This window comes from Lathamus discolor, chromosome 4 (assembly GCF_037157495.1).
Source record: "Lathamus discolor isolate bLatDis1 chromosome 4, bLatDis1.hap1, whole genome shotgun sequence".
Classification (NCBI taxonomy): domain Eukaryota; kingdom Metazoa; phylum Chordata; class Aves; order Psittaciformes; family Psittacidae; genus Lathamus; species Lathamus discolor.
The window spans coordinates 47371590-47398844 of NC_088887.1; the positions used below are offsets into that span (position 1 = coordinate 47371590).

The window sequence follows — 27255 nt, forward strand, 5'->3', positions numbered from 1 at the left end:
TCAACTACTGTCCATCCATCAATAGGGTATTGGTGTGACGGAAACATTAGGTTACAGCAGCCACATCACTATGATCAGCAGTTAATTATAACCCATATCCAAACAGCAGCAATGCATTAAGGAAAGGGATGAACTTGTAGTCGGTAGTTTGATCCCAATATTGATTGAATGCTAACAGAGGAAAATAGCAAACTATAAAATATTTCCTGTCAAAAACAGGGAGGAAGGATGGTGGACTTTGTTCAGATTGTTGGGGGCAAGAAGGGGAAAGCCATAAATTCTCAAAATCCCAAAGTTTTTACTTATCTTTTCAAACATGGCAGATTTTTTCCAAGTTTTTCTTGGGGGGAGAGGGGGGTTGCTTTTTGGTGGGGTTTTTCTTTCAGCTGCTTTAATCTATTCCTTGCCGACAGACAGCACACCAGCTATTCACTGGATATGACAATCTACAGCTTCAGTCCCTGAAATTCCCACATGATTGCAAGAGGGCAGCTTCGGGCACTTCCAGCCCTGCTGCAGCAGAAGTCATCTCACAGTCAGCGGGGCCAGCTACAGATCAAGACCTTGAAGGAGTAAAAGGCTCAGTATCCGGCTCCTTAGTTAGAGAGGATTTATTTTATCATACTGTTTTTAGAGATTTATCACTTCCTTTACCTCCATACGCCCAGTGAAGAAAATCAGTTTCAAACATGTGACAGCCACGCTTTCCAACAGAGAGCAAACTTTGGGGATAAACAGAGAAAAAATGAGATATTTTTAAGCCAGAGATGATCTCCACGCTGATGAGTGAGCACACATGTCTGAACACAAGTGTTTTTCAGCATATTTACCAGATCAGGGTGCCACATTATTCTTCAACTGATCTGAGATTACTGGAACCCCTTTCATTAAAAATACTGCTATAAGAAGCAATTAAATGTCAGCTTGGGGGTTGTGCACGTAAGCATGACAGCTTTCTCCACAGGTGCCTTGGAAATCTGCTGCTGGTCTTCACAGAAAAATGCATTAAGCCCTAATATTAAGTACCACAGGTTGTAAAGTCCCACATTCAACTTGGTGGGATTTTTATGCAACAGCTTCGGAAAGCTGTACTGGATCAACGCCAGTAATGCATATAACTTTGTAAGCAGGTTGGATACCAACCCTGAGGAAACCAGGAGCATGCCCCCCAAAAAGCAGGGGGCAAAAAGAGAAGGAAGGAGGCTGGGATGCCAAGCTCCTCACATCTGTACCGCAGAACTGCAAAAACCTCTGGGTTATCTCCAGATCAAAGGACCACTTGATAGCAGTCACCAAACGCCTTCTAGCAGAACACCACCATTCATCTCATCCTTCGCACATCCTCCCAGGAGAGGCTACTACATTGATACACTTCATGATTTATTCCCAAGAGTAGCTGCTATGGAAGGAAGTGGTATCACATGGAGACCTGGTACTGGAAGAGACATTGTGGGATCCAGTTCTGAGGGCACAAATGGTGCTGCTACAAACAGTGGAGGTGGTGCAGGGCACAAGACGCAGAGAGTTCTGGGCATTTAAAAAAAGACAAAAATGAGGTGAAAAATGTACGATGTAGGGAAGATGAAGAGGAGAATGAAGGAGAAAAACCTAGAGCTGCTGACACAAGGGATAAGATGAATGAAGCTTCAGAGACTGCCTGAAGTAGACGGGGTGGAACCTTGAGTTTGTCAGGGAAGGTACAGGAAACAGTGACAAATACAGAGCTGCTGTGCAGTGCCCTTAGCTTGCAAAAATAAGACTTGCTGAGGGACGTCTGCTGTCTTCCTAAAATACTTGCCATTTACCAAGCCACTGAGAAATTTCTTATCATTGCCTTGAAGCCTCAAATTCCTGTGGCCTGTCTAAACCCACTTTGTGCTTCAAAGTCTCAAATCAGCATAATAGCAAAGATGATTAAAAAATGTGTGCTACACTGCAGCCAGTAAACACCGAGGAGAACATCCTGAGCTTTACAACAAAAGGTTACCACGACTTAACAGATGGCCTCCAATCTGAGAAATAAAGTAACTGAAGTAAATCAAGTGGAGTCTGAAAAATAAACAAAATATATTCTCAGGCTAAAAGAACCTGATAGAGGCACAGACGCGTCAATAGAGATTTTCAATTTTATTACTTAGATTTAATAAAATTCTTTGGGTAGTGTTGCTTGCTCAGTACAATCATAGAAACTGTAATGGCAAATACTGGACTGTGATTTATGGATTGAAAGGTTGTCTGATTTCATTATGCTGGTAAATAGAACAGTGCAGACACCTTCTCTTGGAAAAACTATTTCTAAATTGCTACATCAATATTCAGATAGTCAAAATTGATATTTACCTTCTACAGGAAGAGCAAGTGCGAGTCTGCCTATGTGTGTGCTCAAACACACCCATTTAAATTCTTAATATTTCTCCATCTTTTGGATTGCAGGAGTACATGCTACAGGAACCTCTTTGTCCCCAAACCAAGCCCTATGCAGTTGCAAGGTGCCCAGCCCTTCATGTAGGACATTCCTGCTAACTGCAGCTTTTTCTCTCACTAAAATAAATTCAAGCAGAAGTACCCAGCAGAGCTTCAGCTCAATCATTTGTTATTCCAGAACTATAAAGGCATAACCTCACCTTCAGTTTACAATGGCATAATTGATGGATAAATCACTGAAGCCCTAAAACATGCAGTCCAACACTTATGTTAACTCTATTTATATTTTTCAGTTGGAGTAGAGCACGATAAATCACTTCTTACGTAAACCTTGCTTTTCACTCACAGTTTTGCAACAGAAGCACAAAGTAGCATGTTAAGGCAGACTGCAGGTACGAGACCTACAGCATCCATAGGGCAGGAGGATGGCAGGGAAGCCCTTGGGCCAGCGAGGCTCTGGGATGACATCTGAAAAGGGTTAGGAGAGGGTTATGGAGACAGCAACAGGAGCTCCAAGGACACGTACCCATCCTCAGCGGCAGGCGGAAGAGTGAGGGCACGTCTCGCCGTGATAAATAAAACAGGCCTCATCCCCATTTCTGCATGCCGCCACAGGAGCCCACAGGGTGATCCTTCGCCTTGTCCCCCTCGATCATTGTCACCAGGAAGAACAACTGGCTCTTATCAGCAGGGACGTCTCTGAGAAGGAGTGACTTCAGGACACAGTGTCCTTCCCCGGTCCCTTGAACCCCCAAGACAATTTACAACACTGTCACTCGTACGTTCTCCCTCCTCATCTGCACAGTTCTTGCCTCTATTTAACATTTAACATTTTGATTTCTAAGTAAGTGTCCTTTAGAGCTCTTAAAAGACCTTGATGATAAGTCATTTTATTGATATGCCGGTTCACTTTTCAAAATATTTGCAGATCATAGGATAAATAGTGCTTGCTTTTATCCCTTCTTCAGGAGATAACAGTTTGGTAACTTACGTTATCCAGATGAAAATTTATTGGTTAGCATTGGGGAAAGCAGATCCTTTCCAAAATTAGCCTTTGACCCACTTAGTCTTTCATAAACAAGCAATGATTTAAGAAATCCTCAACGGATATGAGATGTTTGCAGTCCCAGCATCAACTTGCACAAATGTTAGAAGGCATAAGGATAACAAAGCTACATCATCCCTATTTCACAGCATCAAGACTGGGGTTGAAAAACTACAGAAAACTTCCCTAATGAAATGTCAAAGCCAACTAGCTTCACTACAGCTAATCCACAAATCTTGATGACAGCGCAGATTACCCAGCCTGCTAAACTGGCAAGCACCCAAGGAAGCTCATCTCCCAGGGATTACACCTCCATTTAGGTTTGCCTTCCCCTGAATTATTTGGAAAAGCCCCAGAGGAAACAAGTTTCAGCTCATCTGTTTCCTTCTGTTTCAGTACACTACCCGGTCTAAAAGCATCAAGCAACAACAGCACATATACACACACGCACAGACAGAGTCCCAAATATTGACATTATTGTGCAATAGGTCAGTCACCCGCAGATACCAGGCAGAAAGCTGCTGACAGATGCTGCAGTATAAACCTCCTAAGAACCTTCACGTTTGGCAAAGAAAACCACTGTTCTTCATCTGCATTGCCTGAGCACTTGGAGCCGAAACACACCCAAAATGAGAGATTATTTTTTTCTCAGACTGGCTATCTATAGAAGATCCTTTTTATAAATCTCTGTTGTGCAGCTCCTGAACGTCAGGCCCAGCAAATCAAAACATTTTATTGTAATTTCATAGTGTTTACTTTTGCGAGGCAGGATCTTGGCAGAGACAAGCATTTCCTCCAGGGACGAGGAGGATGGGGCTGGGAGCAGGGGGAGAGAGGACGAAGGGATGGAAGGAAGCATTTTAATGCAGACTTCCTCATTGTCTGCTTTAACAGGGACCCTGGCTGAAATACAAAGGAAGAGGTAGCTAAAAAGACCTTGGCTACACATCTAGAGATGCCAGAGAATGGGTGTTGAGGATGCACCAGGGGCAGCCTACGCAGGCAGGGACAACAGATGAGGGATGCAGCACAGCAGAAGGAAAACACTGGCAGCCCTTGCCACCACCCCCAGCGCACTGGCCACTGGGTCAGGGAAGATCCTGGGGACGGCAGACAAGAAGGTGCTGGGAAGTCCAGTCTCCTCCCTGCCGCTTCCACTGTGCTCCACATGCCCCTGCAGAGCCAGCATGTCCCCCTTATCTGGGGATGCTCCTGACTCCTTTGCCAGACCCTTCTCCTCCCTCCCAGCCCCAAACTATGGGCACGTTGCCCTGTGAGGAAGATAGCACTGCCAGAGCATTTCTTTCCCCATCAGGACCCTCCCACTCTTCCAGGAAGAAGAGGAGGAGGCTCCTCGAATGCTGCTGGCCAGGGACACTGGAAGGCACAAGTGATCCCACCACAGGCATCTATTTTTCACTGCACATTTCCAGGGAGATTTGTCTCATGATGTTCAAACACTAGGGTGAGTAATACTTAAGCTGATGAGAGCTCAAGGTTGGGGGAATTAGGCATTCATAACATGTCACATTCCCAACCCTCATATATACATAGTTTCACTTTGAGCCTGCTGCTGAAACCACAGCCCTCCGAGGAGCCTGCAGGAGACAGACAACGCCAGGACAGCAGCACAGCTGAAAGGGATTTTATTGACTTTGTTTTGTCCCCAGCTCTCCATATCAGGGACCCAGACGTTGTCACCTTCTTTAATCCAAGTTGCCTTGAGCTCCTTCACTGAAGACAAAGTCGCAGGGCCAGACACGCAGAAGGGGCATGATGCCGTGAAGTCATGACTTGCCCCATCTCTGGGACTGCCCACCGTCGCGGGCAGATGAGTTGAGGTAGGGGACCCCCCCTGTTCCCACACACTGCGTGGCAAACCTCGGCAGAGCCGCGCTGCCGGCTCTCTGCCAGGCATAACAAATCTGCCTGTCCTTCGGCATGGTCTCTCTCTCCTTCTGAAGCTTTGTTTGGGTTAAGAAAGTGGTTCACAAAAACCTTTGGACAAACTCACCCCAACGACAACTGCCTTATTACGCAAAATGATTCACTGGTGTTTAAAAATCCCACAAACAGGGGTCCTCGACGACTTTATGACCGACTTCCCACGACGGCACCAAGGCCGGCAATCGCTAATGCTCCGTCTGGCATCGACTCCCTGTGAGTATCTCTCAGCAATAACAACTGATAGCCGAGCTCAGAGCCTACACATCATCCTCCTGTTTGTTCATAAATTCCCTTTAAAAGGATTTCAGCATCCTCACACTGCTTCTTCCCAAGCGTTTAGGCTCTTAAAGCCAAGTCAGCCAGACAGAACGGTGCCACGCAACTACAAACAACATGGGACAGTTTTTCATTACAATACATGGCACTATCATTTCTAAAAGCACTGACAGTAATATGCAGCATGTAAATATTACACATTCATCATAATGAGGTTAGATACTAATTCCTGCAGCTTAATTTTTTTTGGGGCACCAACCCATTTTTCAATTAAGGCAGGATAAAATTATTAATCATATAAAATTGCTGATGTGTAAAATTGTTTCCTTTCTAGCTAGCACTGGCTGAGAAACATCAGACATGCTCCCCCCAAATTAGTCTAACTTAGTGGCAGTATGGAAGCTCAGCTCTTTGGTGAGGATCCATGCTGCTCAAGCCTCAGCCACGGGAGAGGCACATCCCTCTGGGGAGCGCACAGACCCATGTCTCCGCTGTGCTGGGTACAGGCTGGCAGCAAGGAACCTATGGATACAGAATACCATGAAAGAGCAAGCACTGTCTGCTGTGAGGCATCACATTACTGGGCAGCCCCATGCCGGGAGTGTGCTTTAATGGTCTCCGTTGCCTGAGTATTTTCAGGGCACCATGTTTCAGCAGCCCCCTGGAAAGAGAGACAAGGTTTCTGTCCTCTCCCTTGATTTGCAGTGCTAAATCTGGCACTATGGGGCTCTCTGGTGAGGTAGTCAGTATTTTCTCTTGAACATTTTTCTTACTGCTGCTGCTGAATGGTTTTGCCTAATTGCTGCCAAAATAACTGGGAGCCTCTCCTTCTGACTGGGCCACCAAAAGTGGCATGAAGGAAAGAGAACAAAAAAAAATCCAATCCAAATCCTATGAAATAGTATGGGAGTGACAACAAAACCTCTCCTTGCCCTGTGGTAAGCAGGGGAGACACCTAGACTGTGGCTTGGCAGGACCCAAGAAGATGCTGCAGAAGCATGAGCATGCGAGCATCCTGCAGGACAGCAGCTCCCTGCTGTGGTACACCCTGGTACCTGTCTCCTCACCCTGCCCAAACTGGGGACCTCTTGGATCACTCCTGGTGCAAATGCCCAGCTTTACCCCAGGCTAGATGTGCGACTGCTTCAGGCAGACAGGGGGGACCAGTGTGTGCTGTGCCCTTGCTCCCTTAGACAGCCAGCTATGACCTCCAGGAGCCCTCCACAGGACACAGGCAGAAGCAACCAAGCAAGGAGCAGGGCTGCCCCAGGCCCCTTCTGCACCAGGGAGACGACCCCAGGGCAGGTTTTGGGGGGACGACAGAGCTGGAAGGAGGCAGCCTGGCTCCTGGGTCCACAAGCGCCTGGCGTGTACTGCAGTGGCACAGATCCAGACAAAACGTCTTGTCTCCAGCCATCTGTCCAACCCTCTTCCCATCTATGGGCACCTTCCCTCCCACACATCACCAAGTCATATATCCTCTGACTTCTGCTGGGATCTTGCACTCCCCCGCTTGCAAGACCTCCCACGAGCAGCTCATGGCAGTTATCTCCTTTGCAGCTCAACCTTTGCCCATCGCCTGGAAAACTTTCAGTATCACTCCCAACTTGTGTGCCCCCGCTGCTCATCTCCCTCCCTCCCTGCTCTTGTTTCTCCCCTCTTCTGGAAGCCTCATCCTGCATATTTTTCTTTCCATAGTGACCAATCTCCTTCAAGCTGCAGAATTCCCCTCCTGTTTTTCCCCTACACAACCAACTCCTTAACACTATTCCCAGCTATCTGTAGCCTTGTGCCATTATCTTCCTGACATTGCCAAATACTTTCTTATCTGAAGATGGCATTATTTATATACAATTATATAACAAAGGCAATTTTCCACCATCTTATTCACTGCTGCCCAAGAATAAACCATGTAAAGAGAAAAAGCCAGACACCGGGACCACCTTGGGGGATGCCCCACCCCACAGTTGCTGCCTCTTGGCAAATGCTGCCAAGCGGACCACTTTCACTCTCAAGTCTGCAGGGGCAAATCAAATAAATAGAAATTGTGAGTTTGAGCCAAAAAAATCCTTTCTGACAAGAGTCACTGCTATTCATATGACTAGTCTCATTAAGATCAATGAGAACTGGAAAAGCTGCAGGACAGAGTGTGCGTGTGTCTCCTGGCTGAGATGTTTAGCTGCATTTTCCCTTGTGAAGAGGAACCACCCCTCTGTCACCAATGCAATACACATAGTGGGATTACTGGTCAGCAACTCACTGGGTATCACTTCCAACAGTGCTATAGTTAGCAAGTACTCATTTACAGTAATTGATACAAACATCAGAATTAGCAGAGAGAGATTTTCATATTATCTGCACCCATACATATATAAAAATACCACTTTGTACAAACCCAAAGTATGTGAGGTCAAAGCTAATGGGCTAGCTTTGTCGAGCATCTCAAAAATCAAATTAACTGCAATCAAATTCATGGCACAACTCAGGGTTCATTTCATTACTATCAGAAAATTCAATCTCTGAAATCTTGGAATATTAAGCTAAAGCAATGATCTTTCTCTTAAAGTTCTTTCTTTTTTTCATTTTAAGGTGAGAAAAAGCTGGTGGGCACGGGAAAGGTGGGGGTGGGGATTCCCTATGGATACTACTGAAAGCCTGGCAAACAGTCAATCAATTACTCTTATAAAAGGGAAACAAAAAACCTCATACTAAAATACACATTTCAAACACATACTAAAATACATTTTGAAGTATAAATTCTACCTCTTGCATCTATTTCTACATCATGCTTTTTCTTGCAAAGATTAAGTACAGGCACACATGCACACAGAAATGCATATACATATTTAAATTCAAAATACAAATCCATTAGGGAGCTACTTAAATCTGTTCATTGCTGCAATAACTAATCATCTTCTCTCTGGGCCTTACGGTAGGTGGGGGAGTCAGAAGTTCATTGCACTAAATGCAGACATTTTCCTTGTTTTAATGAAGCTGCCGGTTTTGGTTTATTTTACAATAAGCACCCTTTAACTTTACTGCAAGACCTAACTGTAGAATACTCACTGCAATTTCAGCTTCCTTTTTATCCCTCCTCTTCAAGATTCCCAGCTAGGTTTCTCTGCAGGAGTCAAGTGTGGTTTTAATAAGGCAGATAAGGCAGGGCTTCTCAACTGCTTTTGACAGAGGTGAGGTGGTCAGCTCTTGCTGACTTTCTGCAGTACTGCAGCTACAGACCGTACAGACAATCTTGCTTTATGAGCATGCACCAGGGAGGAAGTGGGCCTGGAAATTTCCAGCCGGCGGTGTTTGATGCACAGTTTGAAAAGCTGCACGATGTGCATATAAAGGAAATGAAAGAGAGCCTTTTTTTCTTGTTGTTGCCACTGCTAACTCATCAGGCTGCAATCACTACACACACCTAGGAATGCCTGCTCAGAAGCCATTTTAAGAATTAGTATGTCTCAGCAAAGGAAAAAAAAGCCCAACCTTGGTTATTTTGTGCACGTGAGAAAGTGCTGCGGATCAAAGATCCTTTTATAGATGCTTGGAAAAAATCACATGGGAGATAACTAGCTGCTAAATGATTTCACTGTCCCTGTCTTATGTAAGCAGCCACAACGCATATACACTGCATACAGTGCACAGCTGCACTGATATACAGCATCCTCACAAGGGGATGTGGAAAAAAGGAAGCAATCACGGGCTGGTATCACGTACTATCAAGGTTTTATTGATACCAGCACGGAGCAACTGCATTACTAATTAATGGATGCTCACAGGCTACACACATCCTTCCAATCAAGTGGCAATAAAACCAGGTAGCCTTCTTCACCCTCATACATATATTACTCCAGCTATTTACCCTCCTCCCTAGTTTTTGGGGCTTCTGCACACCCTCCCTTCATCACCCCACACCCACACTAGCAAGATATATTCCTCTGCTTGGGGATCAGGGAGATGCACACTCACAGCCCTGCTCAGGAGCTTCCCATGTGGGCTGGAGCAAGCTGCTCTGAGCCAGGTTTGTAATGCAGGCAAGGTCCAAACTACACAGGCAAGAGGTCTGGACACACACCACACCACTCCTCCTCAGCCCATGCTTCCCCCACTCCTGCCCCCCCGAGATGTCTCTGTATATGTGGACACAAAAATAATATTGGGTTTAACATCTCCCTGTGCCTCTTTTCCTTCCTATCCAAGAGGATGATATCCCCCTGCCCCAGGGGAGCGCAGTGACAGTAAGAGGACCAAAGATGGCAAGAAGGTTCATCCACTTTGGCGATGTCTGAACCTACAGCAGATGTCACCAGCCCTACAAAAAGCTTGAACAGACTTTAGTCCCTACAAACCTACCACACACAGGTACCCACACCCGCATGTCGCTGACTGTGGATGCAGACTCCAGGTCGCACCCAGCTGCAGCAGCATCAGCTGCAGAACTGCTCTTGGCAAGGACCGGCTGAGGAAGCCAGGTCCCACCTCCTGCTGAAGCGCTGCACCTGAGCATCTAGAGCTGCGTGGTATTTATCACGATTTCACATCTTCCTGATCATTGCAAAGCTCCTGGGAACTCTTAAAATAAAGCTATGCACACACACAGGGCTTCAAAAATCTTACAGCTATAGCGTTACAATCAGAGCATATGCCCTTACTGCATGTAAGACTTCACTATATGCTTAAATTCTGACTTCAGTAGGACATACGGATTTGCTTAAATTTCATTATGTGCTCAAGTGTCTTTTGTCAATAGATGGGCTTTCCTGCACAAAACCTTAACTGTATACTAGTTTTATAGTTACCCAAATAAAATGTCTTGCCTTTCTAAGTACAGCACTGGGCTACCTCCACTGTAGGGTATTATTTGTTACACGTGAACAGAAAAGCAGGTAGAAATTGGGGCAGGCTGGAATTTTAGTTAGCTATCTGGAAAACATGGACAATGATGGGCAGATGACATGGCTGCACACTGCAGTGTTATTTGAGTGCTCCCAAATTTTTGCCTGCTAGATAAGCGCAAATGGACAGCTATAACACAGTCCTCAAAGGAAGGTGAGGAAAGGACAATAAGCCACATCACAGAACATTTCCATACTGTGTTCTGCGTTTTATATTTTAAATACAGCTACAGGGAACTGGCGTCCTGTGAAATAACAGATGTTAGGCTCTCACTGCACATACACTGCTTTAATTCCGATGACCGTGCTGAATTAGGAAGCTAAATACAAGTTAAACATACACCTCCTCTCCTGTACGCCTGTCATGAGCAGACCCATTTTTGCTGCTGTTTGGCTGATCTGTGTTTCCTCCCTGCTCCCCATCTGCAGTTCCCCAAAGCACATTCTAACAGCAGTTTGGCTTGTTTTTCCAAATCGGATGCAGCTTACATCGTGAATTTCATGCATTTTCTTTGTTGATAGGAATTAGTGATTGCTTCAGTTTAACCCTCTAACTTGGCAGAAGCTGGAGACTGGCCTGGACCTGCTGCCAGTTTGTATTCTGGGTCTACTCCCAGTAGGCAGTAGATGTTCAGGGCTTCTGGAGAGTCATATGCAATACATTGATTTAATCAAAATTACATGCAAGTTTCACTCTTTAAAGCAGAACTTGAACAGTCAAACAATTAATGACTTCTTTAATTCTTAAGGTCTTTTATCTGCATAAATTTAAAATGCTCGAAGAGAAGAAACAGACTGGCATTGTCTTTCAGTCTTTTGCTGGTGGCAAAGCAGATTATTCCTATCATGTACTGCAGGGGTGCTGTCAAATGCTGTTCCAGGCTATGGGCCAAAACCTACCCCCAGTCCATGTGCTCAGCTCTCACTGGCATCAATGGTATCTCCACCACGGACTGACAGTAGTAAATGGGCAGAGATGTACTGGCTGCTCAAATAGCACGATCTATGTGCTGAATAATTCATTTTAAACTGTTGCACAGATGTCAAAATGTTATTGCTGATTTCTAGCCAGCAGAAATGGGTGTTTCTTCTCCCAATACGAGTGTGTCACTGTCTGTAATGCCAGAGAAGATCTGGGGGAGGTCTCAGCAAGGCAGCAAAGCCCATACATGGCATGCCTATGAATGCACAATTAAAATGCTCAGTATAGGCCACCTTTCACTCTCCTTATTAGGATTCTCCAGTGGATGCGCTCACACATTGCCTCAAAAAAAAACTTCAGAAAAGCAGCTTAAAACATGCCACAGTTATACAGGTTTGAGTGCACGGGGCTCCCCCACTCACTTCATCCCTTTGGATTTTCTGTAAAGTTCCACAGAAAGCCTTCAAGTACAAACAACCTGAAAGTCACAGCCAAGTTCGGGTAATAAAATAAACCTGAACAGAAAAACCCTCTGCCTCTGTAAATGAGAATTAGTACATCTGTCCTACAGGATCTGTCAGCCTGGTCATGGCAAGAGCCCCGCAGCAGAAGTCAAAGATCTCCTGCCCCTCAAAATCAAGGAAGAGAAAATGAGTTTTCCTGTGTTTCCCCTTTCACTACACCTGTGCTAAACCCAGCCAAACAGTTTGGCTGGACTTAGCACCAAGATGGTCCAGCGGCTGGCTTACCCATCCAGCCACCCGGGAGGTGGACTCCAGCCACTGATGGCCAGCAGCCATCTCCAGGAGCAAGGTAGGACTCCCGCCTGCATACGGGATTGGGTGCCATCATTGGGGGTGGCTGAGGGTGACAGGAGAAATGGAAGGGAAATAGGAAAGATGCAGGAAAGCCATAGGTTTTTAATTGAGATCAGGGACTGGTGATCTCCGATCATGCTTGCAGATGGGCTTTTTCATGTCAGCTGGTCTGTGTGGAAACAGACCTAGGCTTAATGAGGTCTAATTTGTTTTAAATCCATAGGTTTCTTTTTAATAATTAACAGTCCCATCACTCAGCAAAGCCATTCCTTACCCCTGACTACTTGCTATTAGGAATGAAATTTACTGTGAAATACTGTTAAAAGGTGGAAAGCAAGTGACATAATTCAAGTTTTAATTAAAAAAAATATATATATCACACCAAGCCAGAGCCATAGAAGGAATCATAACCAAATAAGAGAAAAAAAACCTCCACTCCAACCCAGTGCCTACTCTTCCCAATTACCCACTTTATTCTTTTTATGCTATTTGAATTCTTGTAATTGGTTTCTCTTACTGGATGCCCTGTGCCCAGGCCGTACATAAGGTTTTCTCTCTGCAGTTCCAGGAACTAGAGAATGTGTCTGCATCATTAACGTGAACATTACACACGTTCACATGCGAGGGTCCAGGAACTACAATTAACACATTAAGAAATAATAACTTCCAAGGGAGCAACGAAAGATAAACAGCATGGAGCTGATGTCGCAAGAATTCTGCTTGGGAAAGGGCTGTCTCTTGGGGAACGGGCAAGGGGGAGGAATGGAAGCACTGTGCAGCACTGCCCATTTACCAAAGAACTCCCCCAGAACAGCTGAATGACTGTTTATACATTAATTTGTTGAAATTTAATTTCACTAAAAGTATCGCTGGCTTTAAACTAGATTTAAGAAATCAAGAGGCTCCTGTTTACACAGAAATAATGACTGTCTCCTGTCGGAAAGCTTAAACCTGATGCGGTTTTTGATATTTGAAAAATTGAGATTATGGGGGGGGGGATAAATGTGCTGTGGGTCTGTTGTTTTCTTGTTCTATTTTTTTAATAGAAGTCAGAAATATATATAAAAAATATATTAAAAGATAAAACAAACCACAACTTTTTCCTGCTTGTTGGCATCCATTTTTATGATTGCCTCTTTTGGGTTTGGTTTTTGGGTTCTTTTCTGTTGTTTTTGCTTTTGTTTTTTAATGCAATTGAAAGAATTAAGTTACTTTCCCAAGGGCTTTCACTGAAAAAAGATCTTTAGATTTCAAAGTCTTCTATTTAAAGCTTCGTGCCTGAAAATGTTTTGTCTGAGTACTCCTGCAGAAGCTACATAACAAAAGCCTGCAAGAGCATGCCCACCATTAGGACATATATTTTCACTACTGTAACCAACAGAACTCATGGACCACACCAGTTCTTTTGGATACCAATCTTGACTTTTGTTATCGCCTCCAGCTGGATGAGCCAAAGGCCTTAATACCTTATTTACCACTGAGATTAGGAGCTTAAAAATTAGGATGGCACAGGTGAAGCTTATGAAATGCATTGTCTCTTGTCTCTCTCACCTTGAGGTTGCACAGCCACAGAAAACCCAACAAAAACCTGCCATTATAACTCTTTCCCTACATTCACTCCAATCCCTGCGAGGGAAAAGGGAGGCAGAACAGGCACAGGCATGAGGGTAAGATGAGCAGCCCTGCTCAAGATCACCTTTTGGGGAGAGAAGGATGAATCCCTCTTGAGCCGTGGCAATGCCCGTTACCGATTTGGGGGCTGGAGCGCAGGGTTTGTGTGACATGCACGATCCCCCATGCTGCCCCCAAGCATCGCTCATCAGTCAGCTAAGACATTTCAGCAAATCACATGGCACTTTGTAAAAACATAATTGTTTTATTTTCCAGTTTCCCATGTTTTGTGTAGAGTGCTGCAGTGTTCAAGCGAAGTGAATAAAAGCATAAACAGTAAGCACCATCTGGAGAACATTCTTCCAGCACGCTGAGAAATAGCAGCCGCCTGTGTGCTACCTGCTATAAATAAATGCCATTAAAAAATGACCAGAAAACTGTTTGTTCCTATTTCACAGAACTGCAGCCAGATAAAATTTCCCTCAACCCCGTCTTCAGCTACCTGCCATCTTCACAACAAAAACAATGAAGATGCAGACGTTTGTTTCTCACTGCTTTATGTCAATATGGGTATCACTAACAGAATATCAACCCTACACGTTATTCTAATAACAGCAACCAAGGCTGCCACTTAAGAGTAACACATGAACAAGACGTTCAAAATCCAAATGCTTTTCAAACGGTACCAGGTTCACAATATGGTGATATCCCTCAGCCGGCTAGCAAGGGAATGGGTAAAATTATTCTTGCTCCGAACGGATGGTGCATCAGTTTGGGAGGGAAAAAAAAAGGAAGCAAGTCGATAATTTATTTTCTGTCTAGCACAAAGCCGCTCCTATCTCCCTGTCTGCTGACAAAATACAGACCAAGTTGGCTGTGGGGCTGTGATGAGGCTCTGTGAAGGGTCGTCTGCTGTGTTTGTTTAATCACTGCAATTAGAGCTATGCAAATAATGAAATTGTTTGCTATGGTGGCCGGGCTGGGGAGAATAAAAAAATCAAAAAGAAATGTTTGGGTTGAGCAATTTAAGAACTGTATTTTCTTTTTTTCTTTTTTTTTTTTTTTTTTTGTAAAATGAAAACATGAAACTGTTTTGTTTGTTCCACTCAGAGGGCAGCAAAGCCTTGAAAGAATCCATTCAGTTTGAAATGAAAAATACATTTTCTCACTGGAACAAAGCATTTGAGCATTTGACATTTTTCCTTTTTTTTTTTTTTTTTTTTTTTGTCAGGCCAACATTTTCAGCTCTCAGAGAGGGATGCTTAGAACAGCTTACTGCTTGTTGGGTGAGGGAGGAAAGGACTTGTCCACCCTTATCCTAACCTCAGACACATCTCAGGCCTTCAGCAGGGGCAGGGTTGAGCACTGCAGCTTTCTCCCTTAAGCCCCCAGCTCAGGGAGGCCAAGGGGCATCTTCCCACTCCCACTGTGGTGGGGACTGGCACACTGCCTGCCAAAAGATGCTGGGTAGGTACAGCTACAGGAACAGCAGCATTGCCTTCTCTCCATTAGCAGTGGCCCAGCCATAGCTTAAATGTCTAAGTAACATCACTGATGCTGGGCAAACACTTCAGTCCACTTATATCCATGACACCCTAATGAGGTTGGTATCTGGCTCCTGGTTTTCAGAAGAGGCTATCCTGATCTCAAACAAGTTAGTGAAAAAATTAGAAACCCAACAAGAATAAAAGGACTTCATCCACAGTGATTAGGCTGCAGAAGAAATGGACTGGGAAAGCCTCAGGCAAAATGTGACGCATACCTTGGGCACCACAAGATGCATGCTTCTCTCAGAGGCAGGGCTGCCTCTGTCTCCAATGAGAAAGGGTTCAGTTCCTGGCACTGAAACATCTTCCTTTTTCAGTGCTTCAAGGAACACTCCATTTGGGTTTCAGGTGAGAGGGAGGTGGACACACATCTCCAGGAGGAGGCTGAAACTACTCACAGACCTGGGAAACCGCACACCCCTACACTGAGCACCTGGTCTGGATGAAGCAACTGCCTTGAGTCTTCCACAGCTGTAACAATTTACAATTATCTATTAAAAAACCAACAATGACCTAAAGTCAGAATGGTCCAAGGCTGCGTGTGACTCTTCCCAGGATGGCACAGCCCCTGTGGTCCACGTGAGTCCAAGATGTTATTTGTGGTACAGCATGAGGTTGAGGTGGCCAGAGGCTGATGCAGGAGGCAGCCTGAATCCTCACCGATGAACCACCAGCCACACACAGGAAGAAGGATTTGAAGTAATTTTGGGGGGTTTTGCTTCTTTGTTTTTCTTTTTTAACCTTGGATTAGTAAGTGTCAGGAAGAGATGGGAGCGAATCCATCTTGTGAAACAACACCCACAAAACCAAGCAGGGTCCCTTGACAGAGAGGGTGGCTACGACTCCTGAGGCACGGGGGGCATCACCAGCCTAGCTCCCCATCATCATTTCAGGGCAAGAGTGGAACTGACGGACACAGATTCAGTCCTTACCTCAAGCTATGCTGCTTTTTCCAAACCCACAGCTGTCATACACTGGTGTGTTCACAGGGCAGCTCCACTGAAGCCTTGCTTTCGACTGGGACTGGCCACCATTCCCACTGGAAGCAAAGGCATCGTTCCCACCATATTTTATTTTCTGTTTTCACAGGGACTCAATGTGCCAGGAACTGTATGAGCAGGGATGAGGGTACAGTCCCTTCCCTGATGAAATCATCATCTCAAGCCCAGCATGGGCAGGAAATGATAACGGGGTTGTGGGTCTCATTAGCTGTATTTTCCTAATATAAACATTTTAGCTACTTTTATTTACGCAGTCCACTCACACCAGTTAGATGAGATACTTTGCAAAGGGATACTTCAGCTGTCTGGAAATTAGGACATCGGACTACTGATTTTGTTAGGATGATGATTTGCCTAGATGAATAAGGTTTTCCTGGACCAGGTGTGCAGGGAAGGCAGGTGGTGGGAATGTGTCTGTCCATGCATGCTCACAACCGTGCATGTGTGTGTATGAGGGGGAGGGTTGTTCTTTGTTTTGTTTTTGCCTTTGGTCAAATTCAAACAATGTGCAGTAACAAGAAGTAAATGTCATTTTCCTCCCATCCATCTTAATTTGGCATCCATTTTAAACCTTACCTTTGACCTTTTAAAATGTTAATACACTTAAGCAGATATAAAAACCACAAAGCTCCTGGAAAAATTAATCACAGCCATATCACGATGCTAGCCTAAAAATGTAACATCAGTTGTTTTCCTCTTTCATTTTAAGAAACATTTGTCCAATGCAGCAGCAGTAACTATGCTACAATTAGCTATTATTTCCTATTCAAACAAATACCCATGTTAAGTGCTACAGCAAAGCCCTATCAGCATGGCCAGCACAACCTGCTATGAATTTGTTTTGTTGGGTAACTGCCTGGAACAACAGAAAAGGTCCTGAAAAGGACCTTGATAAGTCACTTAACCCATCCTTCTGCCCCAGGCAGACCTGGCTACATCTAAATCATTCCTGACAAGAAAACTTATTTAGACTTCCTTAAAGTAGCAGCCTTAAATAGAACGGGAAAAAAAAATTTGCACAGATCAGAATCTATAACATAAATATGAAAATAATTCATGTATGTGCACTATGTATACAAATATGAAAATATAAAGAGACAACCCTGACCTAAATGACAACTCTCCCACCTCTGACCGCCTCATACCCTTTAACCAGAGGGTTCAAAACAGGAAACTCTAATAAAAACACCTCCTTCCTTTTTAAAAATAAAAGGCTGCTAACTTGAGAACCTCAGCTCCTTGGGAATGCAGCAGCACCTTTTCTCAAGAAAAAAGGTTTCAGAAAGCATCAGGTCCCAACATATTTGGGCTTTCATGCTTCAAAGAAAAGAGCTCTTCAGTTCCACCAGAAAGCAAATAGGAAGCAAGAGTGTTGACCAGCCTCTCTGGTAACCAAAGCAAATCTAAGACGTCTGGAGCCTGATCGTGATCAAGGGCATCCGCCTTGCCTGTTGACTTGACTGTTTCAGGTGGGAGGCTGCGCTAAGTCCCTCCACAATGGTCACTGCACAGCTCTGAGGTTACATGCTATGAAAACAGGGATCCATGGCGCACAGCCATACGCTGCTTTCACTTTCTTTCGTGTAGCATCTGATGGCATCCAGGGCTACCCCCATTAATTCGATAACCCCCTTTAGAAGACAGAAAGCTATGGTGACAGCCAAAATGTATCCTGAAAGACAAGTGCTGTTTTCATAGCTAAAAACAGCTGCTACGCAAGTACCCCCAAAATCCCTTAAACACCTAAATGGCAAACCCAAACCAAACGCAGATGCATCCCCTCAGCGAGTGAGAAGTGTAACTCCTTCCAACTGCTTTCTTCCACCTACCAACATTGCTTTGGTTCCAGCACAACTGGAGCATAGCCAAGCAGTCTTCCACAAGCTGAACACCCGCTTAGGTACAACTAAGTGTGGGGGCAAATGTGAAATACCGAGCCTGGCACCACCAATCCCATGAGGGAACGACACCTTTTCACATATCCTGCACATACAGTGCAGAAGAGATGTAATGCAGAGCCCAGTTTCTTCCATCATGGAAACCTTGTGAATCCACCCTAACCATAGTGAAATGGCAAAAGGTAACTCCATCCACTCCCTAGAGACCAGAGATGATTTAACAGCAATTCATGGCTACAAGAGCAAGGCTTTTCCATGTATTCCTTCTTTTAGGATACACTTCTGCAAGTACACGTGTGTATCTGCCTGCATGTATATATAGTTACTTATATCTACGCACCACATGCTGTCTCTGGTAGAGAGCATCCTGTGCCAAAGTGACCCTCCGCTGTCACACCTGGAGACCCTCCAGGGCTGCAGATTCATGCTTCCACTGATCTTCCACTGATCTGGCAGGGGTGTTTGAACTACATGATCTTTAAGGTCCCCTCCAATCCCAACCACCCTGTGGTTCTGCGATTCAACTGCTCTTCCATGGAGCTTGTGGAAAACTCTTCCCCAAGGTCAACAATCTTACATAGTAGGTCCAAGGGGCTTGGGACCTGCAACAACCGTCTCCAAGAAACCCAAAGACAGCTATCCAATACAATAACACAGGCAAGATTCTTCCAAACAAGAATCATCCTTCTCATTTTCTTCCCTGGGAAGTACCAATGGAGAAAGTCTTTTTTTTTGGTGGGGAGAGTACAATAACATATATCTGTACATATGTTCCTATTTCCTTCTGGCATCCACACAGCATCCCACAGCCTGGAGAGCAAGGCTTAGCCACACACAAGCAGCCCTCTTCCCCTGCCTTTCTGTGGGGCAGAACCCTGGCCAAGAGCTACCTCCTGATCTCCAGCCCATCACCAAGGCCAGAGATGAAGGCATCTATTATTGAGACAGTGACGCCTGACTGCTTGTTTGGGAAAATCCTGATTAAAAAACAGTGTGTTGCCCTTCCTGTTTGCTTTGCAGTGGCCTTGTGGGGATCCAGCTCTACAGCAAGCAATCCATCACCAACAATCAGAAAGACGTGTATCATACAGACACAAAAAATACCTCACATTTACTTAGTTTTCCATGTCTTCCATTCTTGTTGCCCTTCTGCATCATCTAGCTCAATGCCCCTCAATATGTTTTCTTTAACCTAATTAGTATATAAACATATAAGGATGACCTGATTATTTTTTTTAAACCAAGGACTGTTTTGTGCAGTATTGCCATATAAGCTTTCAAAGGCAATCAGATTAAAGAAAATTAAACACAACAAACACACATTTCTGACTCTGCCACTTCTGACCCTGTATTACGGGCGGTTTGCTTACATGCAATAGAATACACACATGCTGTTGTTACATTGCTTGTGACTGGTTTATTCACCGACTTTGGATATTCATGGACTATAAGTTAAATAACACTCCTCTAGCTAACTGGCTTATTCACTAAGCATAGATGACTAACTGATGGGTTCAAAAAGTCGCTATTGTCTGTGTCAGTCACCAACTAACTAACTTGGCCATTCAACCAGGAAGAGGCTTTCTTCTCTGAAAGGTGACAAGTAGCTTTGTAATGACTTCTATTATTTTCCCAATAAACTCAGAGAAAATAGGACACTGCAGCTAGAAAAACACAGAAAGAGAAATTAGCTGCTACTGTCATTAAGGATTCAGAAGCTGAAAAAGAACAGTTGGTGCAATGCAGCTGGAGAGGCTTTTCAGAGTAAAGTGATTATTCTCTGGCCATTAATGAATTATTTCTTGCTGAAGAAGACCTGCACTCCTCCAAAATAACCTGGCTTTGCTGCGAGGAGCATGCTGTCTGCCAGGGCACCTGAGAGCCATTGTCCCCTCGGCCCTCATGGTGGCCGCTGCACTTCTCCCACCTCCTTGCTTCCATGCCACAAGACAAGCAGAGAAATAATTTTAATTCTACAGACTGAAGCACATGTAGACACTGGAGGAGTGACTGGTCTTCAAAATTAGCCCAACCATTGAATTTGGAGCGACAGCCTGGGATGTTCAGAGGTGCACATGTCCTCAGCAGCCTGCTAGTACCTAAAGGGTACTACAAAAAATCTGGAGAGAGACTGTTTACAAGGGCAGGTAGGGATTAGACAGGAGGGCATGGATTTAAACTCAAAAAAGGTAGATTTAGATTGCACATTAGGAAGAAGTTCTTTACTGTGAGGGTGATAGACACTGGCACAGGCTGCCCAGAGAGACTGTGGATGCCCTGTCCCTGGAAGTGCTCAAGCCCAGGTTGGACGGTGTTTTGAGCAACCCGCTCTAGCGGAAGGTCTCCCTGCCCCTGACAGGGGGGTTGGAACTTGATGATCTTCAAATGTCCCTTCCAACCCAAACCATTCCATGATTCTATTAACTAGCAAAAACTAAAGGGTACTGGAAACAGGTCCGGCTGAGAGGGGTCCAGTCACTCACTCCTAAAGGCAGCACTTGAGCATCGAGTGGCAGCGGCCATAGGGTCTCCCAGAACATCCAGCCACCCACAGGACTGGCAAAATCCCACAGACACGACCCTGTAACTCACCCCACCCACACTGCAGTGCTGCTGTGCACGTTAAAGGAAGGCATGGACAGACCTGTTTAAGTTAAAAAAGGGAAAGCCAGAACTAACGAGCACCACTAAATCACCCAGCAGAGCAGCTCCCTCAGAGAGTGGCCTGTTTACAGAGTTGCTTGGTGCCCTGGGAGGGATAGGCAATATTGCAAGCCCAGGAATGGAAATTCCTGAGGAGAACCAAGACAGGTTAACAATGATCCCTGGCAGCCTACGACCTCTTGTACTGCCGCCTCCTTTTTGAAATGTGGAGTCTGCTGGGAGAATTTAGGCTTAGAGCTTTAAGCAAAAAAGAAGGAAAACCTTTTCCTCCTGAAGACTGCCTGCAAAACCCAAGGAATGCTGAAAGTGTTTTACTGTATTGTTACTCTGTAGATGACATTTCTGGAAGGGTGACCCAGTGCAGCTGGATCTCAAAACAAAGCCATTCGTGGCTAGTGTCACACATTACTGACTCCTTCCACTCAAAATAAAATAAAATAGTAATATAAAAAAGGCAAGTGCCCCCATAAAATATTCATCCATCCCAATTTCATAACAGAAGTATTTGTCAGCTCCCATTTTGCTTCCCGTTGTTTGGCTGCCTGCTCTACAAAGCCACCATTTCAGCTGCCTGTGCATACAGACCAGTGGGCACACTGTGCCACAACAGCTCCTGCATCCTCATCCTCCTGCTCACAGAGGGGATGGCCACCCCTCTCCCCAAACCCTCACCTGCAGCACTAGAGATTATTCAGGGCAAATTTTTATTTTATTTTATTTATATATATATATATATTTATCAGTTGTTCTGGGGCACCCATCAGATGCACTCAGCTCCTCTAACAGTCACGTGATTTATGTAGAAGTAATTGGGGTTAAACTATCTGCCACATCAAACTCTTCACATTTGGCCCCATCTGTAGGACCTAGAAACATCTGAAATAAATAAGCCATGTGTCATCGAACAGGGTCTGGGCTTAATTAGGATAATTCTGGATTTTATGGGAGAAATCTTGTACTGCCAGCTTTATGTGGCTAGCCCATCACTTGCAAGGTTATCTACTGGGGTTTTTATTTCCCTTTCTATTTCCCAGCCGCTTTTTCTTTTTTTTAAATCCTCCAACCAGCCGGATGACAACCACTCCTTATCTTTGGCTGTCGTCCATGCTAAAATAAGAATGCTGTTGTTACGCCGAGGGAGCTGCACCCTTCCACCTCCGTTCCCTCCCAACGTGCACACAGCTGGCTGCACAGGAACGCCCGAGGTGCCATTTTCTGCCCATTTTTCTGTGCTGTTGTTGCAATTTACCCTCTAGCCATGATTTGTATTTGGAAATCACACTGGGCCTCTCTCGTGCCACAGATTTTACAAACTTTGAGTGACAGACGGTCTCTGCCCTGAAAAGCTGGTGATGCTCAGCCCATCTTCGCTGCCACTGCTTTCCCTGCCTTGACGTAGGCTAGCTGACACGAGGGCGAGCACGCAGCTGAGCGTCGCTCGAGCAGTGCCGGGCAATTTGATTAGCAGCAGAGAATGACTGGATTAGAAGAGGGATAGGATTAGAGACTGATGAATCACTGTAAGGCTGCTACATCAGTAGGATTGGCTTCAGCAGCACCATTTGAATGTCAGACCGTATCCCCTCAGAGCAGTTAGGTCCCACCTATCACTACAGACTGCTGTGCACAAGGCAGCTCAGGAAGGCAAAGCATCTGAGTTAGGGTCTGAACAGACAGCCTGGTACAGGTAAGCCCTTGGTGGGTCACAGGCAATGATGAGGAGAGGAGAGGCAGGGAAACGTGAAATGATTTGCCCAAAGCTACACCGGCAATTTGTGGCAAAGGCAGAAAGGGGAGCCAGATTTGCTAAAATAAAAAAAAGTGAGTTCTTCAGGCAGGAGATGAGCCAGCTGCCTTTCTTACACGCAAATGCTTTTTCCCCCTGTAATTCACACCGCTGCAGGCTCTGCACAGCAAACGCCAGCTTCCTGAAGTTGTAGCGTGTTCGGCGCGACCTGCTCTTCACGCACGTCATGCCCGCTACATGACTAGCTCCATCCTCCAGCCCGCACTTGCAATGCGATCCACACGCCTTGCAAAAGCTTATCGCTTCCAGTTGTGGTAGGAAGCAATCAGGTCCCTGCAAAACCCATCACTGGGGTGATTCCTGGTCTGACAGGGACAGCTCTGGCTACTGGAGTGCCTCCAGAATTTAATGCATATACAGAAACTCAGCACTGCTCCCAGTTAAATCGAGTGGTTATCCCTTCTTCAAATTTGGCTTCAACCATTTCTCAAGGTGAAAGACATTTCAGTGTTTCCCTCAGGGTCCCACTGGAGCTTATCAGAGAAATGCTACAGAATTCATCAGAGACACCAAGGACAAAATAGTGAGGGGGCATTAATGGAACAGGCTGCTCTGGCAGAGCTGCACAGGCAAACGTGTGGGCTGTCGGCAGCCCCCTGCACTAGTTACTGGAGTTACATCCAATTACCAGGGCCACTTGTCGAAGTGAAAAGGAAGGAAAGGCTCTTCCAAATTTACATATAAAAAAATTGGAAGTGTGCTGATTTTCTGCCCCAAACTCCAATCAGTAGCGTATTCATGAGGAAAGCTTTACTTTAAAGGTTAAGTCAATTTACTAGTGATAAATGGCATGAAAGGTTACCTGAAAAAAAAAAAAAAAAAAAAGAATACTTCCTCATCGAGTTTAAATGGAAAATACCTGAAGAATTAATGGGCAACCAGATACTCTTTTCTCTTTAACAGTACATCTCCATTAGACTACGTATAGACATGTCTTTTTTTGAATCTTGCACTTAAAGCATTATTTCTTTAAAAAGATCTCTGATGGAGAACGGCACGCGAGAAAACTAACGCCAGCAACAGCCACTAAAACCAATTTTAAACGGGGAAAAGAAGAGGAGGGAATGGGAGTAGCTGCCCTGCAGCACCTCCCGGAGGGATGCAGAACTTGCGGAGCTCGCACCGCACCGAGGCACCCGCCGCCACGCACGCACCGAGCTCGGCGAGCCGATGCCGGCGCCCCACGACAGCCTCCTTCAGAAAAAGCCATTACGGGAGACGCAGGTGACAGCTCATCCTCCGGGCAGCCCTCGCCAAGGAGCCGGGAGACAGCGGGCGGAATTCCTTCCCAACTTCGGAAGGGTAAACCTTCATCCTCACCCTCCTCCTCGCTTCAGACAGGCTACGAGAAGGATACCAAATCCCCCCATTATCGCCCATCTTGAAACCCACCCTGCGTTTTTAATCTCGTCCTTCCAGAGCGCGGACCCGGCTGCTTAAAGCAGCGGTGACCGGCCGCGGTTTTGTCTCCCGTGGGGCAGGACCCACGAGCCGTGGGGGGCGATGCCCGGCCGCGGCACCCGCCGCTCCTCCCCGCTCACCCACCGCCGCGGTTCCGGATAAGTTGTTCATGGAAGAAGAGGAGGCGGAGGAAGGGGACAGGGGTGTCTCTGCCCACGGTCTCGCCCCGACCCCACGGTCCGCGCCCGCCCCCCCCCCGCCACCGCCGCAGCCCCACCGCCGGGACAACCCGCACAAAGCCGCCGCCGGGCTCTCGCTGCGCCCGCCCGGCGCCACCAGAAACAATAGTGGGGGGCCGAAGCGGGGACCGCGGAACCGCCGCCGCCCTGCGCACGGTACCGCAGAGCCCGGCCGCGGGTGGCAGAGAGGGGGAGGGGGGAAGATTCCCGCAAAACGGCGCTGCTCCGGCCAACCTGTCACCGCGCCGCCCGCCCGCGGCTGTCGGTGCGCAGCCGCCCGCTGGCACCTACCTCCGCTGGAAGGCGCGGCAGCCCCTAGCTGGGCTCCATGGGGCCGCAGCCGCCGCCCGCCTCTGTCAAGCCCGACCGCCGCCGCCGAGGACGCACAGCCCTGCCCTGCCCGGTACCGCGTCCCGCTCCCCCCGCGCCGGGCGGGGCCGGGCGGGGCGAGGGCAGGGGGGCGGAGCTTTCCCGCCCCAGGCCACGCCCCCCGCCCTTCGCTCCGCCCCCCCGCCGGCGCTTCCCCCCCCTTCCGATCCCTTCTTCCCGTGGCTGCAGTGGGTCGGGATCCGCGCACGGATGCACGCACACGCGTGGGGTAGGGACCACAGAGGGTCCCGCGTGGCGGCACCAGGCTTTGCGGGAGCAACCCCGGCGCCCGGGAGGATGCTGCAGCAGGCGCCGTCATCCCCGTTAACCCGTCTCGGTGGTTCTTTCCTCCCTGCTCGCTCGAAGTTTTGACCTTGCCTCCTCTGCCCCTGTCTCAGATTGATCACATTTATAATTCCCTATTTTTTCTTTACTCCCCCTCCCCATCTCCCCTCTTGAAATTTCCCCCCTTCTTTTCCACCTTCAACCTCCCTTGTCTCGATTTTCCCATCTGACAGAAGTTCCCAAGACCCTTTGACCGCAGACTCCACGCTTTAAAATGGTTTTGTCGAGGGCAAAAGATTTTTCCACAGGTTTCAATTCTCTATTAGTGTTGCCTGCAGCTTATTGGAAGGTGCAGCGCATTAAACTAAATCTGCGGCTAGTGTTACATAACATGCCCTCGAATGTACATAAAAGATGATTGTAATTCCATCTGGATTTCTGTTGATATTAGCAAACCACTCGAGATTTCCTCTTGCGGTTTAATGGGCTTTTCAAAACCTTCGACTGGTGCTGGATCAAACAGATTGCAATCTAAGAAAGGGTAAAGCACACGCACTTACGACATGGTAGAAATTAGTGAAAGAAGGCAAAAAAATACTTAGTAGGTCATCTGCCTAATCCATCTTCCAAAAGAGAGTAGGAATGTCCCTCATAGGATAATTTATGGGCATTTGTCTAGTTTTCTTTGAAATGCTCCAAATATGTGGCTTCCTTGCTGCCCATAAGAATTTAGGTCAAGCTGCCTGAGAGCGAATTTTGTAGCATCTTGGGATTTAACATCCACTGCTGTTATGCCAAGTTTGGGGATTTGTTTCTTTCTTTTTTTTTTCCCAAACAGCACAACTGTGCAGTTGCAGTCAGTCATTTCTTTCTTGCCCATCAGTATGGAAAGATTTTGGCCATCACTTTTCCCAAGTTGAGAGCCCAGGGACAAGCCCAGCTTGGAAAATGTCAGTTCTGTGCTCAGTGTGGCCAGGAGATTGAGTCAAATGTCAGGATTTGTTTGGAGAGCAGTGGAGAGGAACATGAATTTTATACTGGTCTTAAATCCATCGTACACCTGCACCCCAAATACTGCTGGAGCTCTGGTCTTGCCATCTCGAAAAGGGCATGGCAGAACTGGACAAAGTTTGGAGGAGGCTAGCAGTGATGGGCCATGGTTTGAAATGGCTTTCCAGTTAGGTACATCAGCCTGGACAGGGCACCTGAGGGAGGAGGTGGCAGAGGTTCCTTTGCTCGCGAGTACCATAGAAGGAGTGAGTAGGGGCTGGTGGTCATTAAATGAGGGTAGCAGGTAGCCGCTTCACTTGACCATATGGAGGTGATTCTTTGCGCAAATGCAACGGTGCAGCCTGTTGCCATCTGACAGTGGGTACTTGTGTAGGTTTGAGGGGAAAATGGATGAACTTACAGAAGAGAAATCCACAGAGGGCAGCCAAATCACAGCTGGCTAAGAAAGGTCCCTCCACCACAAATGGTTCACGGCTGGACTTGCTCTGTTCTCGTGTTCCTCCCTTCATTTTTAGCCACCATTTACCTGCCAGCAGTGATTACTCCTCTCAGATTTAATGTCACATCTGGGTTAATTTTGTGCTGCCTGCAGCTTTCCTAATGCTTGTATTGCATAAAACTGGGTACTAAAAGGGATGAATGGCTTTCTGGAAGGTATCAGGATGGTAAGGTGAAGGAATCCTATGAGCAAGCAGAGAGACATCTAGGAATGCTGTCAACCAAGTGGGCTGCTTGGGACAGTAGTCATGATGTGAGGAGGAAGCGGTCAATCAAAAATGTTCTGGTTTGGAAGAATAGAGGGATTAATGTTTCATGACTTATCTGTCACAAGTGCTTGGATTACATTACCACCTTTCAATCAAGAATTTGAACACATGTTGTCAAATGTATTCATTAAAGTGTGTGTGGACTGCGTGACATTTTGTGTGGAATGTAGTGTGTACAGGTGTGAAATCATGAGCCTGTTGTTTTGCACTCTTGGGAAGGAATGGAGAGGATGATATTGGTGCTGATGTCATAAGCTCTTAACAGTGTAAACCTATAATACAAAATTCAGTTCTTGAAGATGTCTGCTTATTTCAGTGGGAGAGC

The 27255-nt window shown here is 46.2% G+C and overlaps 1 protein-coding gene and 1 long non-coding RNA gene across 4 annotated transcripts in view; one reads left to right on the top strand and one right to left on the bottom strand.

The window, feature by feature from the left end:
• The window catches only part of RAI2 (retinoic acid induced 2), a 43879-nt gene extending 18932 nt beyond the window's left edge, over positions 1 to 24947 (bottom strand). Inside the window, exon 1 of one of the 2 annotated variants that reach the window (XM_065677376.1) lies at positions 24790 to 24947. The gene's annotated coding sequence lies outside the window, so the exon portion shown is untranslated. Of the gene's footprint in view, positions 1 to 24012; positions 24031 to 24789 lie in introns of those variants that run through there. The other variant, XM_065677377.1, reaches the window with a different exon arrangement.
• LOC136012649 (uncharacterized) lies at positions 5070 to 12405 on the top strand. Of its 2 annotated transcripts, none has more exons than XR_010611873.1 (3): positions 5070 to 5310; positions 5546 to 5629; positions 12084 to 12405. It is a non-coding gene; the product is annotated as an uncharacterized LOC136012649 (long non-coding RNA). The 2 variants fall into 2 exon arrangements; XR_010611874.1 differs by lacking the exon at positions 12084 to 12405 and adding an exon at positions 9896 to 9940.
• Positions 24948 to 27255: the final 2308 nt, after the last annotated feature.